At 56.8% G+C, this 19376-nt stretch overlaps 1 protein-coding gene across 2 annotated transcripts in view; it reads right to left on the bottom strand.

The window, feature by feature from the left end:
- The window catches only part of RIMBP2 (RIMS binding protein 2), a 62052-nt gene extending 43263 nt beyond the window's left edge, over nt 1-18789 (bottom strand). For both annotated transcript variants that reach the window (XM_055147606.1, XM_055147608.1), the window contains exons 1-2: nt 18566-18789; nt 2039-2166 (exon numbers count right to left, since the gene is read on the bottom strand). The gene's annotated coding sequence lies outside the window, so the exon portion shown is untranslated. The remainder of the gene's footprint in view (nt 1-2038; nt 2167-18565) is intronic.
- Between the last annotated feature and the right edge of the window lie 587 nt (nt 18790-19376).

Genomic DNA, 19376 nt, shown 5'->3' with positions numbered 1-19376 from the left:
TGGGATGAAGACCATGTGTGTATGCTGCAGAGCACATACACGCCTGGATATACAGGCCACACATGTGCAGCCTGTGTAGGGGTACCAGCCCCTGCCTCACAGCAAGGCGGGCACTGTACACAGGTGAACACCGTGGGTGCAGAACCAGGCCTGAAAGTTCTGAGTGCAAGCACCAGACTTCATGGAAACAAGGGGCCAGCACGTCCCCAAGAACACTGACTCTTGATCTGCCCCTCTGAGATGCAACTGTTCACTGAGCATCAATGGCGCTTGGCATGGGGCACCAGAAAAGGGTATAGTAGAGGCCCACACAGCCACCACCCCCGGGGAAATTATTGATAGCGTGAAGGGAGTACATTCTGGTGCCAACACCTCACTGACCATGAATGGCCACCCTCCAAGTGCTTTCCTGGGGAAGCAAGAAGGCTGTGGACAGTAGCCAACCTCCACGGAGTCGCCTGTCCCCGCGGTCATGAGGACTTGTTTTCCAACTCTTTTCCTTCCTGATGAAGTAACTCAGACATCCCATTCCTTCCAAAGCGAGAACAAGAGCTAAATTTAAACGCAATCACTTAATGGGGCACCTGCAGTGCCAAGCAGCTAACAATCTATCAAAAAAAATCAGCCCATTCCAAATACAGGAGAGATTTGCCGCGTGTTTATCAGCTGGCTCTGTAGCTCAGCCCCAGGGTGGCCAAAATAAAGAGCACCTGAAATCAGGCCGCTCCCCAAATCAGCTCCCTGCACCCCAGAGTGCACACAACAACTCCCAGGTCCCCTGGGCATGTGTGAGCAATGAGCACATACCCAGATGGTGACCGACACCCCCCGAAAGGCAGGCTCTCTGGGAACATGTCCTCAGTGGCACTGTCTGCAGCAGTGGAAGCAGTGGCAAGCAGATCTTAAAAGAGGAAATGGATTCTGTTGAACTGCTGATGGTAACAAAGGGCTCGGAAATATTTTCCAGCCATCTCCCCATTCCCAGTGACTCAGTCTTGATGATTAAGTGACGGGACTGCCGAGTACACACACATATACAACACAGCTGAGAGTCACAGATAAATTATCTCTGCTGCCTTTCAGGATAAGGCAAACCATAAAATAGAAAAGTATAGGATTGCTGGGAACCAAAGTCAAGCGAATACAACCTAGCCACCATCTCTTTTACCATCCCCATCTTCTCTTCCATCTCGATCCCCACCAGCATCTCGATCCCCCCAGCATCTCGATCCCCACCTCCACCTCCATCCCCACCACCATCTCCATCCCCATCTCCACCTCCACCAGCATCTCCATCCCCACCAACTCCTCCACCATCTCCACCATTTCCACCATCTCCACCATTTCCACCATCTCCACCATCTCACCACCATTTCCTCCATCTCCATCAACACCCCCAAAATCAAACACTGGCAGAAGACTGAGACACCCTAGGTTTCGCCTCTGAACTCGACTGGTCACGTAACAGCTGATGTCCCAGAATTCAGGTGTAATCAAGCTCAACACTGAAGTGTTGAGTGTTCACTTCTACTTCTCAGGGTAGAAGTGAACTGGAATCTCAGCCTGTGGTTCTACTTCAGCCTTTGTCGCAGGAAGCACCTCTCCCTCTCTGTGGCACTGACTCTCATGCCTGCTCTTTCCTCCTCCTTCCCAGCCTGGCCCACAGACTGGGAGTCTCTCCACCACCATCAGCCGGCCAAGCCCCCAGCACTGCTCCTCTGTACTACAGGGTCCAGACTCACTCTCCCCACTTATCCCCGCCTGGGATGTGGCTGTCAGTGTCAGGGGCACAGTTGGTCCTACCACTCCCCTCTCCTAGATACAAGCCCACGCCCTCACACAGCCTGATGACTCAGCCCTGTCTGGACAACCTCTTTTCCTACAGCAAACTCATTCGTGTCTCAGGGCTCTGCAAGGCACTGCCCCAAACACTGCCATCTGCAGAAGGCACAGGCCCCATCAGTCTGTCTTCCTGGGGGGGCTCCACACAGACTGGGCATGTAATAACCCTGACAGACATATCCGCAGGCAGACTCACCGTGTCCCGCTGCTGAACCCTTGGTCTCAGGATGAGGCAAGGCTGAGGAGTTTGAGTAAGGTCTTCCCGCAGTCAGGATATCCCCCACACACACACCAGGTGCGCTGGTTCAGGTAAGAAGGGTCATCCTGCGTGGAGAAACACACAGCCCATTGCCATACAACTCATACAATCACTGTCACCTCCGTCCCCCACCTCAGCCTACACCACCAACTTCTGGCACCAAGGGGTGAGGGACACATCCTAGTTTGCCCACTGTCATGTTCCTTTTCTTCACCCACACGTCTGTATGAAAAGAGCAGAAATAGGGCTGGAGGGATAGCACAGCAGGGAGGGTGTTTGCCTTGCACGCGGCCGACCCGGGTTCTAATCCCAGCATCCCAAATGGTACCCTGAGCACCGCCAGGAGTAATTCCTGAGTGTAGAACTGTAGAACCAGGAGTAACCCCTGTGCATTGCCAGGTGTGACCCAAAAAGCAAAAAAAAAGAAAAAAAGAAAAGAGCAGAAACACACACCCAGCCCAGAATGACATTCCAAGATTCAGTAAAACCAAGTCTGGTGTGCTAGACAGTGGGGGCCTGAGAGGGGAGACCCTACAGCTCCTGAGTACTGTGGGTGAGTACAGTGCCTTCAGTACTGAACCTTCAGTACTGCACCCCGAGTACAGCACCCTGTGTACAGTGCCCTGAATATAGTACCTGAGTACTGAGGCCTGAGTACTGCACCCCAAGTACTGCACCCTGAGTACTGTACGCCAAGTACAGAGCCCTCAGTACAGTACACTGAGTACAGTACCCCAAGCACAGAGCCCTGCGTATAGCACCTGAGTACTGAGCCTGAGTACAGTGCGATTCCTGTCTGTTGTACTGCCACTCCAGCCTGAGCAGTGTGTATAAATTCTCAGACTCCAGAACAGAAATGAGGCATTGGAGTAACTCAACTGTCATCAGAAAGCTGATGGGGCCAGCAAGAAACAGCAGCAGGGTACCTGCCTTGCACATATGTGACCCAGGTTCAATCCCAAGAATCTGTGTGGTTCCAAAGCCCCACCAGGAGTGGTCCCTGAGAGCAGTCAGGATTGTGCCTGACCACATCTTGGTGTGGTCCCAAAACAAAAACAAAAACAAAACTGTTTTGCAGCCTAGCTCCACAGCAGCTCACGTGATCTCAGACATGCCCATGTGCTGAATCACCCCAGGTAGCTGGATCTCCAGGCTGAAAACTAGGGGCCTCCTCGGGATGGGGGTGGGTCCAGAATGGAGTCCCTGTCCTGTCGAGAGGCCCAGAGCCCCACCCACCTCCAATATTCTCTGACATATAAATGATTTGGCTCCACAACTAATCTTGAAGACATGCCAAGCCACTCAATCATCCCAACTCCACAGCTGTGTGGCCACATGACACCTCCAAATTTTATGGTACTGACAGCTCAGCAGGAAGTGAGATGGTAAAGTTGTGTAGAAGCCCAGTGAGCTCAATGAGTGAAAACAGTTACACATACAGCTCAACTAGCAACAAACAGTTCAGTTCGCAATGACTTGAATAACAAACACCACTGTGAGATGTAACACTTATCACAAAATTTTCTCTTACTGAACTAATTTTTAATAATTCCATTTTGCCATGTAGTTGCGATAAGCAATATAAAGTAAATTATTCTGTGCCTGCTAAGGGGGCAAGTTTGGGGAGTGGGTGAGAAACTAGAGACATTGGTGGAAGGAAGGTCACACTGGTGGTGGGATTGGTGTTGGAACATTGAGTGCCTAAAACAACAGAATTATGAACAACATTGCAAACCAGTGTTTAAAGTTTTGAAGAAGATGTTTGTTTTTAGGGCCAGACTCTGTTATTAGGAATTAGGACACTTGCTTTGCATATAGCTGGCATGGGATTGATCCCTGGGACCCTTTACGGTTCCCCGAGCCCCACCACAGTGACCTTTGAGCACAGAGCCAGGAGGAAACCCTGAGTACCACTGGGTGTGTCCCCCACACACAAAATAATTTTTTTTATTTTTTATTTTTTTTACACAAAAAAAAATTTTAAAGAAAAGCTTTCGAGAGAGTTTGGAGGCTGGAAGCAGGTGGGGGTTGGGGAATGAGGCAGGCAGCAGTTGAGGCTTTAGCGTGGAGTCTGAACCTACAGTCTGCAGGACAAAATTTGCTTGTCTCGACAGAATAAACATTTCCTGGTCACTGACCAACTTCCTGGTCATTGTCAAACTTAAATAAATCAGTGCCATCTCTTTCATAAGCCGGCCTGCCAGGCGGACTGGGGATGTGCCCGTCCTGGTTGGAGTGAGACAGTAATGAGATTTCTAACGACTCACAAAGATGTGTGCAGAGATGTCTAGACAGACAGGGTCTGCTTCCTGGACCGGCGCCTGCAAGCCGGGACTCGGGCAGCACACACTGGAAGACTGGCAGAGACCCTACAAGCCCCCAGCCCTCACACACGATGCTCACGGGACTGTGGCTCCAGTGAGGAGCAGCCACGTAGGGACTGAGGCCTGTACACAGAGCAGCCTCCCTGAGGAGACCCAGAGCTCACAGGCACCAACACCCCAACACCCACTGGCTGCCAAGACCAGTGTTGAGCAGTTCATGAGGAGTTGATGGGTGAAATGGGGGAGACTTGAGTGTGTTCCAGATTGTCACAGTGTGAGTCCCTGTAAGTTCTCCCAACGAATCGTGTGAGTCCCTGTCAGTCCTCTCCACTCACGGTGTGAGTCCCTGTCAGTCCTCCCCTACTCACCCTGTGAGTCCCTCTTAGTCCTCCACCTAGGTTCTCCCATGTGTGTTCTCAGCCTGCACCCAGCCCATACCAGGAGAATCCATGACCTGAGCCTGCTCACTGTCCCCTTCATCTGGACACAACTCTGCCCCTCCACGGCTCTGAGTTGGAAAACACAGGTCCAGAAGAAAGAGTCTTCTGCAGAGCACAGCTATAGTTGTGTAGCTGTGACACTACGGACACAAGGCTCAAGGAACACACAAGGGGACATGGAGCTCAGGTCACACTCAAGGTGACACGGGGCTCAGGGCACAGACAAGGGGACACAGGGCTCAGAGTAAAGACATGGGGACACATTGCCCAGGACATACATAAGGGAACGTGGGGCTCAGGGCACACACAAGGAGACATGGGGTCCGGAGTGACAGTTATCATGGGACTCAGGTTAAAGGTAAGTGGACATGGGATCAGGGCTGACACAGTGGACACAAGCTCAGGGCACAGAGAAGTGACACAGAGCTCAGAGCTGACATGGTGGACACAGGGGTCAGGAACGATACAGTGACATGGAGTGCAGGGCTGAGACCACAGATACAGGACTCAGGGCTGACATGGTGTAACACTAGGCCTGCAGTCCTGCCTGCGCTGTCCTTGGTCCTGACCACCTCACCCAGGATCCTGCCTGAGCCACAGGCCCCTCCCTGACCTGGGCTCCCTGCACTGTGGACACTACCTGGCCCAAGCAGCCCCAGAGAGGTGACAACAAAGCCCCTAGATGCACAGACCCCTGGTCTCAGTGACCACCTGTCCCCAGTTCTAAGCCCTGTCTCGCTGGCTACCAGAGTGTGCCATCCAGGCAGGCCCTGACAGGGACACGAACACCCTGGGCCCCTAGACCCAGCCTCTGCTGTCTGCTCAGAGCCTGCAGGAAGCCTGTTTACTTATTCATGTCCAGGAAAGCTTTACGTCAGCCAAGCAGAATGGGAACTCGATCTCTGGGCGGGCATGGCACATACTCGGCATGTCCGGCCAGGCACGTCACTGGGAACAGCACAGCTGCTGAGCTCTGCCGGGTCATTTGGGCCAGTCTTCCTCTGACCCTGCCTCACTCAGCCCCCAGAAGTAGAACAGGGGTCTCAGCCTGGGGAGCAGGAATGGGAAACTCAGAGCTGGAGACTGCTGGGTGCAGCCAGCAAGAGGGGCAATCGGATCTCAGTGACCTGCCTGCATTCTCTCCAGGACACACCACAGGGCCATGTCCACACCACACAGTTCCCTGGTCTGTGGGCTCTGTCCACACCAGTGGCAGAGGCCTGGCACGAGGGACCCCGAGCGTGGGCTCTACTCTTTTTGCTCCTGTTCCAGCCTTGCATCACCCACTGTCTGCTCCAGCACACAAAGCCCTCCTTCCGTTCACTCACGTCCCCAGACACTCCTTTTGCGTCTCTATCCTGGGCTGTTTTCCATCAGCTCCAGGAAAGCCTGGTGGGACCCCACTTCCACCTGCTTCATGGTGCTCCTCAGTGAACTGTCAAGAGAGGAAGGCAAAGGGAGCACCAGGGTGATTTAACGCCTGCCAAGTACCATGCCAGATTCCACACCTCAGGTCATACTGCTTCCTGCTTGTGCCCAATCAGGTTCCAACGAGGTTCTACCTCAAATCTACTCTGACAGGGACCACTGGGGAACGTGAGCTGTCTGACTTCAAGGGTAGGATGGCAAGCAGGGCATCCAAAGAACTCAGAACAGACCCCAGACAAGACCAGGTGTAAGGCCAGCAATGACATTACCTCCACAGAGAAATCGAGGCACCCAGGCACCGGCAAAACTCCTGAAGATATGGCTCGGTCCAATTCTGGCTGACTCTCGGCAAGCCAGGCCATTACCCACAGACCAAGCTACAGGTCCCCAGAAATCAGCCACTGTTTCTTCCGCTTCTACTGCTTCTGTCACTGACCCTCTCTGCTATCTCCCTCAACTCCGTCTCTGTCATTTCCAGGGTCATCTCCTCTGGCTCCTCTGCCTCCACCATCTCCATCTCTGCCACCACTATCTCCACTGTCTCTACTGTCTTCACTCTTATATCTCCAGGAATAGGCTAAGCCACTGTTAGCCCCCCGCAGGCTAAACTCAGCCCTGATTGGGGTCCTTACTCCATAGTCAGAGTTGCCTTGGTGTCACACCCTTCACTCAGAGTACACCACTCTGGAAAGCCAACATCAGTGCCCAGATAAAAAATGAAGGAAGAATCGGGCTGGAGCAATAGCACAGTGGGTAGGGCGTTTGCCTTGCACGCGGCTGACCCGGGTTCGATTCCCAGCATCCCATATGGTCCCCTGAGCACCACCAGGAGTAATTCTCCTGAGCGCAGAGCCACGCTCTGTTCATCGCCGAGTGTGACCCAAAAAGAAAAAAAAAATGGTGAAGGCAGAATTAAAAGCCGCATACATGTCCACTGTCCACTGTCGAGTGATTCCCTAAGCCTCTGGCTCCCTTCTCCACCATGGGCTACGGTGATGTTCAAAGGCTGGGAGTCTGGATGAAAGACCCCACATGGTGGTGGAGGAGGCAGGTGGGCCCTTGGCGCTTAGGTCTGGACTGAGGGCTGCATGGAAGAGACCCCTGCGTGCGTGCTGCTCAGCCCCTTCTAATAGGTGAGGCCACAGGAGAAAAGGCCCTTAGTCAGAACACAGCTCTCCCCAGAACTCAGCTCACAGCACTGGGCTGTTGGCCAGTCTCCAGACCGTGAGGAAGCCATTTCTGTTGTTGACGAACACCCAGTCTGGCACCTACCCAGCAAGGCACCCAGACATCCCATCCTTGGACACCTTGGGGGTGTCCAAAGTGAATTGAGAACTTCGGAAGAGCCTTGCCCTCACCGTGAGTTCCATGCTCAGCAGGCAGCCTGAGATGATGTCAGAAGTTGCCGTGTGACTGCAACAGCTGAACCCAAATAGCCCTATAGGGGTGGCAAGAACCTGCCGGGTGGCAGCCATGTCTGTGCCACCCAGTCAGTGAGTTTCTAGTTTGCCTTTCAGTATGAAGCCCCTGCGAGGTGCTTTTGGCCCCCAAATCTCAGAGCAAGCCTTTGCACCCGATCTTCCAGGTTTAAGCAAAGATCCTTTAAATGACAGTCACACTGCTTTGTTTGTACTCTGAGCTGTTAAGGGAGCAGCAGCGGAAACAGCAGGGCTCTCTGGGCCTCGCCCTCGCCCCAGGCAGGCCCAGCGAGCACTGAAGCGACTCACACATTGGTGATTAACTTGTTTTTCTAAGGCTCTTAGCGACTTTCTGTCCTCATTTCTGCCTCCAGGTAGCCTTTGAAGAGAGCTTTTCTGGCAACAATCAAAGGTCAGCAAACACACAAGCCCGGGGGCGTGGCAGGGGCCTGCTGTCATGGAAGGAGATGCTTTTAGTAGCAGAAACTCCTTACCCAGCGCCTGGCCACGAGCCTTCCCGGTCATCCGTCCCGAACCAAAACCACGAAGGGACAAAAGGTTCAGGCCCCAGTACAGTCCCACAGCTGGCCCTCAGCCCTCAGCCCACGGAAACCATGTGAGTGCCTCCCCAACAAAGCAGCCAACGGCACTGGCCTCCCAGCCAGGGCGTGGGACATCCACCACAGCCTAGTCCCTGGCCTCACGCGCCTTCCCACACACACTCTGGGCAGCAAAGCCACCCAGCCCTGATAGTCCCAAATTGCAGGGTCCATGGCTTCTTATCTCCGTAGTCTGCATGTCCTCCTCACCTTTTCTAGAATAAACAGTAGCACTGTAGCACTGCGTCCAGTTGTTCACCAAATTGCTCAAGCGGGCACCAGTAACGTCTCCATTGTGAGACTTGTTACTGTTTTTGGCATATCGAATATGCCACGGGTAGCTTGCCAGAATAAACAGTAACTAATAAAAAATGCCTGAGGCCTTCAGAGGAGCGGAAAAGGGACCTCTGCATGCTGCAGTGGGAGCTGGAGGAGTTGGGCTAACACCGGACAGCCCACTCTGCCCAAAGCGTGCCTGAGCCCCTGCCTTGACACAGAGCGCACCGCCACTGAGTTCACCTTAAAGATAGTGACACGGCAGAGCAGGGCTTCTGGCTGGCCCCAGGCTGCCTGTGCTGCCTTGTGCTTTGCGGAGGTCACCTATTCCCTGGGGCCTCCCCGTGGCTGGAAGAAGCTCCCGCCTGAGTCTGAATTCACAAGCAACTGCCCACACAAGGTCTTGGCCAATGCCAGCCACAACAAGGGCACAGGGAACACCCAGGTCCCAGTCACCCTCACTGGCCCACTGATACTATCCGTGCAAGTCTGACATCACGTCTCTGCCGAAGGCTGGAAATCGGATTTCCAGGAGTAACGTTTTCAGTGCATGTGTAGTGCATACGCCCCAAAGAGCTGACAGTGCCCCTGGGAAATGGAAAGATGGTCCCTTTCCTATGATGGGAGGGTGCAGACTTACACCTGTTCTCTAGGCAAAACTTCCCAAGCCCAGGTCACTCCCAGACCTTTCTGGCCTGGGGCAGGGATGCCCTAACAGAGCCACACGCAGTCTCCAGCGCAGCCACTAGGAGGTTCCAGGATGAGCAGCAGCCTGACCCTCTGTACTACCCCCAGAACTTTCTCCAGACTCTCCCAGTCCCCGAGGACAAAGCCTCAGACTGACGAGTTGGAGATGCACCGGACAACTCCATGTGAAAGGATAGTTGAGCAGAAGCCACGAAATAGGCCACGGGGAACCAGTCATTTCCCAGTCAGACTGCCAGGCAAGGTGTGCCGGCATCTAAGGAATGCAGGACAGGCTCTTCCCTCCCTCATGCACTCCCTCAGCCTGCACAGTGCTCTGGCTTCGCCTCAGACCCCCACACCCTCCCTGAAGCTGCACCCAGCTGCTTCCAGGGAAATTTCCACAGATGGGATGGAGATAAACATGTGCTCCTGGCCAGGTCCAATCTCACAACACGGCTCATTAAATCAATTAAATCACTCGCCTGGCAGGATTATTTATGGGATAAGAAATCGTTTTCCATCAGCAAGTTTGAGGGTGGCTGAACACTGCCTCCAAATGGGTGGGGGAGCTGAGCTCCCATCCCCAGAATTTGGAAGAACCAACCTCATATGGCATGTGGCGCATCTGACTTGTCCAAGTACTTCCTAATCTGTTCCAGACGTTTCCCCAGCAGTCTGGCGGAATCTCCCACGGCAGGTAGGAGGTGGGCCCCCGGCCTAGCAGGAACATATGGGGGGCCACGAGACACTCAGCAGTGGGGTGAGGGGTTCCCCCAGCTCCAGGCCTGTGACACAGAGAAGCCTGGGCCTATGTGGGAAGCCTAAGCACAAACTCGACTGCCATGCAGCTTCCCGCTCCAAAGGGCTGAGTGGGGGGACACGTGTCACTGCACCACTGAGGCTGGGAGGAACGGAGAGGCAGCTGGACACTACAGCAGGGGTCAGGACGCAGCTACCTGTGATCTGAGGCCAGCCCACTTTGGGACGGGAATTGCGTCACCACAGGTGGACCTGAGCAGCCAGCTGGATGCACCAGGACGAGGCTAGAGAGCTGGCCCCCTCCCAAGCCCACATTCATCAGGCACTCCTCGGCAACGTTCTGTCCAAGCAGCACCAACACTCACCCCTAAAACTTCTGTAGGTACCACAAGCCCCTGAAGGCCACAAAGTATGCCATTAGGAACATTTCCCAGGGCCACAGGGGCTCAGAGCATGTCCTAGCTTGGACAGACCCTAAAGGCACTCATGGGTCTGTGCACATGTCCCCTCCATCACCACGTTCCCCCCAGACTCCTCTCCCAGCCCTCAGTCACCTCCAAGGAGCTTGGGTTGACCAGGGGCTGCGAGGAATCAGAGCTTAGCCCCCTACCGAGACTCAATGTCTCACAGCCAGTGAGTCAAGAGGAGGAGGCAGGCGGCTGGCACAGAGAGCTGGCCTGGGCCCAAGGACTCTGGCCAAGGCCTTTAGCAGTCAGGCTGCAGCCAGGCTGACGGAGCGCCCCTTCAGCACCCCAAAGGGCTGGGACATCACCTCATCACCTGCCAGCTGGAGGCCTCGCAGGCAGGGGCTGGGGAGCCAGATGGCTCCGTGACTAAGGAACATGAGTGTGGAGCCAGAGTGTGTGTGTGTTGGGTGGGGGGGGAGGGAGGAGGGAGGGAGGGGGTGGAAATGGAGCCGGATGTGGGGACATGCATGGCACACCCTGTGAGTGTGCCTGTGACGTGGCCCTTGTGGCCCAGACCAGTTTCCAGAGGAGCCAGCACATGAGAGAAGGGGGCTTCCTGCCTTCATGGATGAAGCACAGACAGCAGGTCTGGTCAGCTGTCGGTGCACACGTTACTGGCATCTCCTCACTGCGATCATGCGTGGTCTAAGGGAAGTCACAGAAGCAAGACCACACGTGGAAGGTGGCTGGTGTTCCTCTCACGAGAAGTTCCTGCAGCTCTAGTTCCCAGGCCAGTGGGGATTGAGCAAAACAGACAGAAACAGGCGGTACCTCAGCTACGGGGCATGCACCCACCCTGGTTCCATCCCCTGTACCACACCGACCCTGATCATCGCCCATGTGAGCTGGGAGCCCCCCAGGTGTCCCTGGGCTGGCCCTGGTGGCCCCTGAGCCACAGGAACCGAGTGCCACCACCTCCTCGGGCCCAAGTGTCCACCTAATGACCCAGTTGGCAGACAGTTTCCAGAGGGGCCCCAGCCCCGCCCCCAACTGACAAACACTTCCTGGGAGGCCCCCCCAGGAATGTGGTACAGCCCACCCTGAGTGAGAGCCTCCAGAGGCATGGGCAGAAGGGAAGGAGTGTGCTGGCATCCTGAGAGACTACCCGGACTCCCCCACAGTCACCGGCGACCCCTCTGCAGGCCTTCACCGAGAAGCACACACCTGGGGCCGAGTCTCGGGTCGGGATCTGAGACAGGCCCACACCCCGGGGTGGGGCTCCAGAACCCTACAAACAAACCAGTGCCCTCGGAACCCTACGCGAGCCCCGAGCCCACAGACGCCCTTCCTGCCTGCACCAGGCCTCAGACAAACGCATCTGAGAAAGACGCGTTCCAGCCGGCTTGCTGCCAAACACAAGCCTGCCTGCGGCCCGCTGGGGGACACCGGCAGGACCCCCCTACCTCGCTCTCCCTCTGCATCACACCGCCTGCACGGCACACGGACGCCACCACCCTCCCTGCGTAGCCCCCTGAAAGGCTTCTCCCCGCCCGCCATGCGCTCCGGGAGCACATGGAACATTCTAGAACGCTCTGGAACATTCTAGAACGCTCTGGAACATTCCAGAACGCTCTGGAACATTCCACGAGTGGCTCCTTCCCCAGAGCATGCCCCTCTTATCTATTCTTAAAGGGGTTTCCGCCAGCCTACACCCCCTCATACAGCGGCCACCATCCCAGTCACCAAGGCCTGTCGACCCTCACCTCCGCGACACTGACCTCATCTCGCTTGCCCACGGCCACGGCCGTGTGACCAGAGCTGGCCTCGAGCAGGAGGCGCCCTGCCGCCACCCCTGGCCCAGGCGCACATCTGCGGAGGCCGGTGGCGCCGAGTCCCCGGGGTGGGTGGGGTGCAAAGGGCCCTGCTCGCTGGAGATGGGACCCGGAGCACGCCCCAGGAACCCCTGTGGAGAGGGCCCAGCAGCCCAAGCCACTCCTACCTCCAGGGCCACAGGGAGCAAGACGCCTCACGGGCGGCCGCGGCCTGTCCTCAGCCCCACGGGCCGGTACGCGACTCGGAGGTCTGTGAAGTGCTGAGGAAAAGCGTCTCGGGTGAGCGGGAGCATCTGCTTTTTGGTGATTGGTCAGAGAGCGAAGCTCCGCCTCCCTCTGCACACGCCCACCAACCTGGAGTCCTGGTGATTGGACAGAGCGAAGTTCCCCCTCCCTCTGCACACGCCCACCAACCAGAGGTTCTGGTTGATTGACAGAGAAAGACGTTCCACCTCCCCACCTGCAGCGGTGGATTCCACCTCTGCAGGCACCCACCAAACAGGGGTCCTGGTGATTGGACAGAGCGAAGCCCCGCCTCCCTCCGCACACGCCCACCAGCCAGGGGCCTCAGTGATTGGGTAGAAGAGGAAGCTCAGCCTCCCCTTGCTCGTATACTCCCGTCAAGGGTCTTACTGACCCACTGTAGGACAAAGCCCCGCCTTCCTCTGTACACGGACCACTACGCAGCCTGGGGTCAGCCGGGTCTACGGGAAAGGAGAGTGTCCTTCCCGCCAAATGGGATTTAAAGAAGCTCCCATGGACAGGGGAACTAGCTCAGGGTCCAGGCTCATGCCTTATATGCGGGAGGCCCCAAGTTCAGTCCCCAGCACTGCGTGCCCCCAACACCCCAGACATAACCCTGCAGGCCCTGAGCACCGCAGGAGAAGCCCCCCCAAGTCCCCATCACTGGTCCAAGCCCAAACCATCTAACCTGACTATCCAGTATCACTGGGAATGACTCCTGGGCCATGTTGCCTGGGCAGCCTCCCCACTCAACTTTTTTTTTTTTTTTTGCTTTCTGGGTCACACCTGGCAATGCACATGGGTCATTCCTGGCTCTGCACTCAGGAATTACTCCTGGCGGTGCTCAGGGGACCATATGGGATGCTGGGAATCAAACCTGGGTAGGCCGCATGCAAGGCAAACGCCCTACCCGCTGTGCTATCACTCCAGCGCCCCCACTCAGAACATTTAATTCCCCCGAATAACATAGGCCTTCATCTGGGTGGAGCAGCTCAAGTCCCAGGCCGGTCTTCTGCACCGTAGTTTCCAAGCCTTTCCCACCCACAGCTTGTTTATCACCACGCTTCTTAATTGCCTGGTGGTGAGCAATGAAGAATGAAGAATGATTTGATGAGGCCTTTGTTCTCTTTTTATTTATTAAATTTTAATTGAAAACCATTAGAGGCACCCAGCCCTGATTCACAGAAATAAATCTCCCGGAGACCCCGGAGGCCCCCTTCTAGACGTGTGTTTTTCTGCTTTTCAGTGGCACAACTCCTTTCTCTCTCCACGGCCACTCCAACCTATTCAACCCACCTTCAGATCCTGAAATGTGGACCCCTAGAACTGCTGGCCAAACTTGAAGGCATGGCCAACAGGATGTGGAGCTGACTCAGCAGATCTCAATTTCACTTTCCAGAAAAAACAGAGCAGAATGGATGGGATGGGATGGCTGAATAAGGTAGACAGGACAGATAGCTGACATGTCCCAAATAGGAACCATTATCATCTCCATTTTATAGACAAGAACAACTGAAAGTCCAAGTCACTAGTCACTCCTTGAGTGAGTAACTAAGACATGTTTTGAACATGGAACCTTCTATAACCCTCAAGTTCACCCCTCTATAATTTTATTATAGTACTTCTCAGCTGATACTCATCTCTCTGCCTGTAATCTTCCATTATGTGACCTTCTAGTCCAACATGCAAGTCAATGTAACAATTTGATGGATGACTGTAGAATGAACAACTGGGAAAGATGTGAAGGGAAACGCAGAAAATTATCCTTAGCATCATTTTTCACTTTTTCTTGCAGCTCTGATCCTAAAGCAACATACAATCACAGAAACTTGGAGCATAAAGGAAACCACATGATAATCTCTTATTTCCTGCTCAAGAGGGCAGCTTAGAGAAGAAATCTTTTTTTTTTTAAATTTATTTATTTTTAATTAGAGAATCACCGTGAGGGTACAGTTATAGATTTATACACTTTTGTGCTTATACTTCCCTCATACAAAGTTTGGGAACCCATCCCTTCACCAGTGCCCATTCTCCACCACCCGTAAACCCAGTGTCCCTCCCACCCTCCCCAATCCCATCTCCCCCCCACCCCACCCTGTCACTGTGGCAAGGCATTCCCTTCTGTTTTAGAGAAGAAATCTTAACACTATTTTTAAACATACTTCTGGAACTTTCCTTTAAAGATGATTTGGGCAATGGGGTGGGCGCCCAGGGTCTAGGTGCATCACGCACACATGGGCACACTGGGGCACCCCACAAACAAGCTATATTTCCATTTCCAGTAGATTGGGGTGGGCACCTGACTGGGTGTCCAGTTACCTGGGAGCAGAAGGAAGTGGAGTTTCTGGGAAAGCCTTTTCCTCTCACTTCTTGCCCTTCAGCCATGACCTCTCCCTTGGTCCTGCCTGGAATGTGAACACACTGGCCTGGGTCCCCAGCAGCATCTTGAAAGCACGAAGACAACAGTCACTGTTGCCGTAAGTGGAACGCCCCGAAGGCTCCAGCGTGTGGCCCCAAAGACTCCAGCCTGCCTACATCTGAGTGTCTCTGTCACCAAACATTCCGCCCTGATGGCGCTGGAGGCATCTGTCGCCCCGTCCTTCGCGAGGCTGAGCCTGCTCCTCCACCACATCCACCCTGCATCGGGGACAACCCAGATGTGCCCCCCAGGCTGCTACACCTCTGACAAAGGTGACCTGGTCCCTCGCTGGAAGGTGCATGTGTGGCAGCTCTGGGGAGGGCAGAGGTGGGGTGCAGCCTAGAGCCAGAGACTCCCGGAGGTGAGTGCTGAGCCCTCAGATACTGCTCCTGGGACAGCCTGCTCTGCCCACTGTCCCCTGCACACAGCGCCCACTTGCCTGGAAGCCAGAATGAGGATGCAGGGCCTTCACCTGTCAGTACAGGGCACCGCCCTGGGGGGTTCATGTAGGGTCCCTTCCCGGACGTTTGCGGTCACCTCTGATCACAATGGCCACCCCGGAGTCCGTAGCTTGCACACCAGAAAGTCCTTTAGAATGCAGACAGTGACTCCTGCCCACGTGTGCTGGACACAGCTCAACCCCTTGGTCCCAACCTGACATGGGGCCTCAGGGCGGGAAAGGGGATCCCCTGGGGTTACTGGCTGGGCCCTGCCAATTGCCCCCTTCCTGACTGCAGACAGACCAGCTGCTGGGGATTCTTGAGTTCCCAGTTTGCGCAGATTCAACAATTTTACTCTTGGGGGTGGAGGGTTGTTAGTGTGCAGGTGTATGAGTGTCCGAGAGTGTGTGTATTAGTGTGAATGATGTGCATTAGTGCCTGAGTGTGTGTGAGAGTACATGTACGTGTATTAGTGTGTATGTGTGTACAAATGTGAATGAGAGTGTGAGAGCATGCAGCTGTGTGTCTGAATGTGTGTCTGAGTGTGTGGGGGTTGAGTATGTGCCTCATGCTCTCACACACTCACACTCCGGCACCTGAGACGCAGGAGGCAGCCACCCACCCCACCCCAGCCCCCAGTGCAGGGCAGAGTCAGGGCTCGGGAGGGTCCCTCACTTGCTTATGAAACACCGTCTCTCCTTTCTTGGTATGGGGCAGCACCAGTCGAGCCCCCCAAACTTTTCTGTGCCCACCCAGCTGCTTGTTGGTCTTTGGGAACTCGGGGCGTTCTGGATAGTGCCTGGCTAAGGAGCAGGACTGCGTGGGGCCGAGAGAGGAGGACACTGTCCTTGCGTCCCCAGCCGGCCCACTGAGACCCTGAGAAGTGCCCAAGGCGGCAGGTCTGTGCAAAGGCCCCCTGCCCACTCTCCCAGGAGAGCCCAGGGACACTCGGAAGGGGAGTGGCAGGGCGGGGCACAGGCCCCGCCAACCCCAACCCTCCCCACGTTTGTCCAGCCTTGCCTGCCCAGGGAAAGAGGCCCGCTGTGGGAGCTCAGCCCGGGCCTCTCGCAGGCACGGGGAGACCTGAAGGGGGGAGGCATGGGGGGTCCACCCAAGCCCTGGGCTACGTCCCTGCCCTCGGGCCCTGGAGCCACAGCCTCCCACCAGCCCTTAGCTCTCAGGCGTCGGCAAGAGGGACCTCAGGACACGAGGTGGGGTGGGGGGGTGGGCAAGGACTCAGCTGCGGCCTGGCCGGTGGGGGCTCTCGGCCAGCACGGTGCCACTCGGAGGCTGAGCCCGGGAGACCCGGGGACATGAAGACACACTAGTCACGAACAGAGAGAAACTCACAGGACACAAGGCCAAGCACCACCAGGGCTGCAGGAAAGAGACACTGAGGCATAGCAGGGACTGCTCAGGAAGGGCGGACTGCCCCGCCCCACACCTGCTCGGGTGAGAGGGAGGGAGGGATGGAGGGAGGGAGGGAGGAAAGAAAGAGAAGGAAGAGCAGGAAGGAAGGGGGAAAGGAGGAGAAGGAAAGGGAGGGAGGGGCTGGGGTGCCCGACGCCCCCCCCCCCCCCGCGGCCTCCACACTTCCTCCAACATCACATTCAGGCACCCAGATGAGGGCGCAAACAGGTGGGCCACGGACTGTGATAAATAAGCTCGAGGTGCAGGAGGTTCCGATGCCGAAGGAACCGGAGAAAATGAGGAACAGAATTTTCTAGAAGTCGGTGCCACCCTCTGGTTTCTGTGAACAAGCAGCACAGCTAGTGCCTCCTGGCCCCCCAGCCCTGCCTCCCAGCACCCAGCGCCCAGGAGGACCGGCCAGGAGCCCGGGGTGGGGGCACACCCTACCCCCTGCCTGCAGAAAACAAGCCTCCCGGGGCACAGGGTCCCCTGACACTGGGCACCCAGGGGCGCCAGCACCTCAATTTCTACATCAGGGATTCCAGCACCCACGGCAGGCACCCTGGGCGCCCACACGGAGGACTCCTTGTTGGCCAGCAGGGCCCTGGCCACCTCCCCATTGGGCCCCAGGTCTGGGGGTGCGGCCCCACCTGCCCCCCCAACTCCAGGCCCCTGCAGCCCCCTCCTGTGAGCTGCTCCCTGCATGAGCCCTGCAATAACCACACAGAACATTCTGGCAAGGCTCGGGGCCACGGAGGGCCACGCGCACCCTCACCCCTTCACCCCTGCTCAGTTGAGGGGGGCTGGTCCCAGAAGCCTCCTCCCCGCCCACCACCCGCAGCTGCTGCAGCTCCCAGAGCCGCTCGCCCCCGCAGGCTGCTCTGCCCGCCCCTGGGGGTCTCGCTGTCTGTGGGAGGACCGGGCAGGGAAACAGCGGGGGCGGGACCCCGCTCACCCCCCACTCTTAAACCGGCACGAACCCGCAAGCCAAGGACCATGCAAGCCTCAGGGGCAGGGGGCTCCAGGGCCACAGGCTGCGTCCTGCCCCACCCCTGCCCCAGACCCTGCTGGCAGGTGGTCTGAGCGGGGGCTCCAGGGGGTCACCAGCAGGGCCACAGCTGCATGCCCACGGGCGCCCACGGCACACGCAGACGCACGCACACGCACACACGCACGCCCCGTGCTGCCGGGAACATCTGCTCCCACAAACAAATTATTCAAGTCGGTCTCTGGGACGTGAACTGGCAGATTCTAAGCACGCACCTTCTCTGCTCAGCCCTGGCCACGCACGCACGCACCGAGCCCGCAGCCCCCAGCCCGGCGCCCACCTGGGGGCTGCAGAGACCCTGCTGGGTGACACGGAGCCCAACTTTGCCCAGGGGCCTTTCTGGAAAGCGGGGAGCATGCAGGAGGGGACACAGAGAGAAGCCGGCAGTCTCTCCCTCAGGAGCCAGGGGAGTGGAGGGACCCCCCATACACACCAGCCCCCCTGCCAGAATCCAGAATCCTGTTCCGGAGGGGGGAAGGTGGGGGAGGAAGAGGAGGAGGGGGAAGAGGAAAGAGGAGGGGGAGGGGGAGGAGCAGCAGCAGCAGCTGCCGGCCGGGCTGGGAGCAGCTCGCCATCCTGCTGGGCCAACTGCCCTGGGGAAAGGTGGTCGTGGCCCCATGCACCCACCCGCCGCAGACCCAGGGACCCTCCAGCCCACCCACCCAGACTTGACTGGGTAGTTCGGGGCTGCCCTGGAGGCCGGCGTGTTTGGGGGTGGGGGGGACCCAGCCTACCTCTCGGCGCGGCTGAGACCGCAGTGCTCGGCGCCTGTGTCGGATTACAAGCCGGCCAGGAAGGCTCAAGGAGAGCAGAGGGAGGCGGGAGGGAAGGGAGGGGAGAGGGAGGGAGCGAAAGGGCATTGGAGAGGCAGGATTGGATTCGGCTGGAAATGATGCATCGGTTTTCTGCAGGCGGGAGAGGGAGGAGGCAGGGGGAGGGGGAGCCGGCCGCCATGCAGCGGCCGAGCCCAGGAAGCGTCAGTGTTTGAACAGGCGCACGCACATGCACGTGCACGCGCGCACACACAAATGTGCACAAACATGCGCACACATGCACACACGTGCACACACAGATATACATGCACACACATGCACATTTGCACGCACACGTGCACACATGCACACTCACACACATGCACACTCACGCACATGCATACACATGCACACACGCACAGATGCACACACATGTATATTTGTACACACATGCACACGCACATACACACACATTCACACATCTGCACTCAGGACAGCTGCACCCCAGGCCAGGCACTGGGCAGCGATGGAGCCCCTGCATCGCAGCAGGACCAGGGGGGCCCTGGGGAGACGTGGCGGCCGGGGGCAGGAAGGAGGGTCGAGGAAGCAGCTGCCCACTGTAGGGGAGAAGGGCCTTTGTGCGGCCCACCTCGTCTCCACAGGCGGGCAGCCATGGACGTACAGGTGCGAGGGGGCCAGAGAATGGCGGGGCTCCACACACAGGTGTGCACACATGCACGTTCGCATGCACACATGTGCGTGCTTTCCCTCCCACTACTTATGACTGAGGCGC

Source organism: Sorex araneus, chromosome 9, assembly GCF_027595985.1.
Source record: "Sorex araneus isolate mSorAra2 chromosome 9, mSorAra2.pri, whole genome shotgun sequence".
Lineage (NCBI taxonomy): Eukaryota > Metazoa > Chordata > Mammalia > Eulipotyphla > Soricidae > Sorex > Sorex araneus.
Note: the sequence above shows the minus strand (reverse complement) of the source record. Positions and strands in the feature narration are given on the sequence as shown.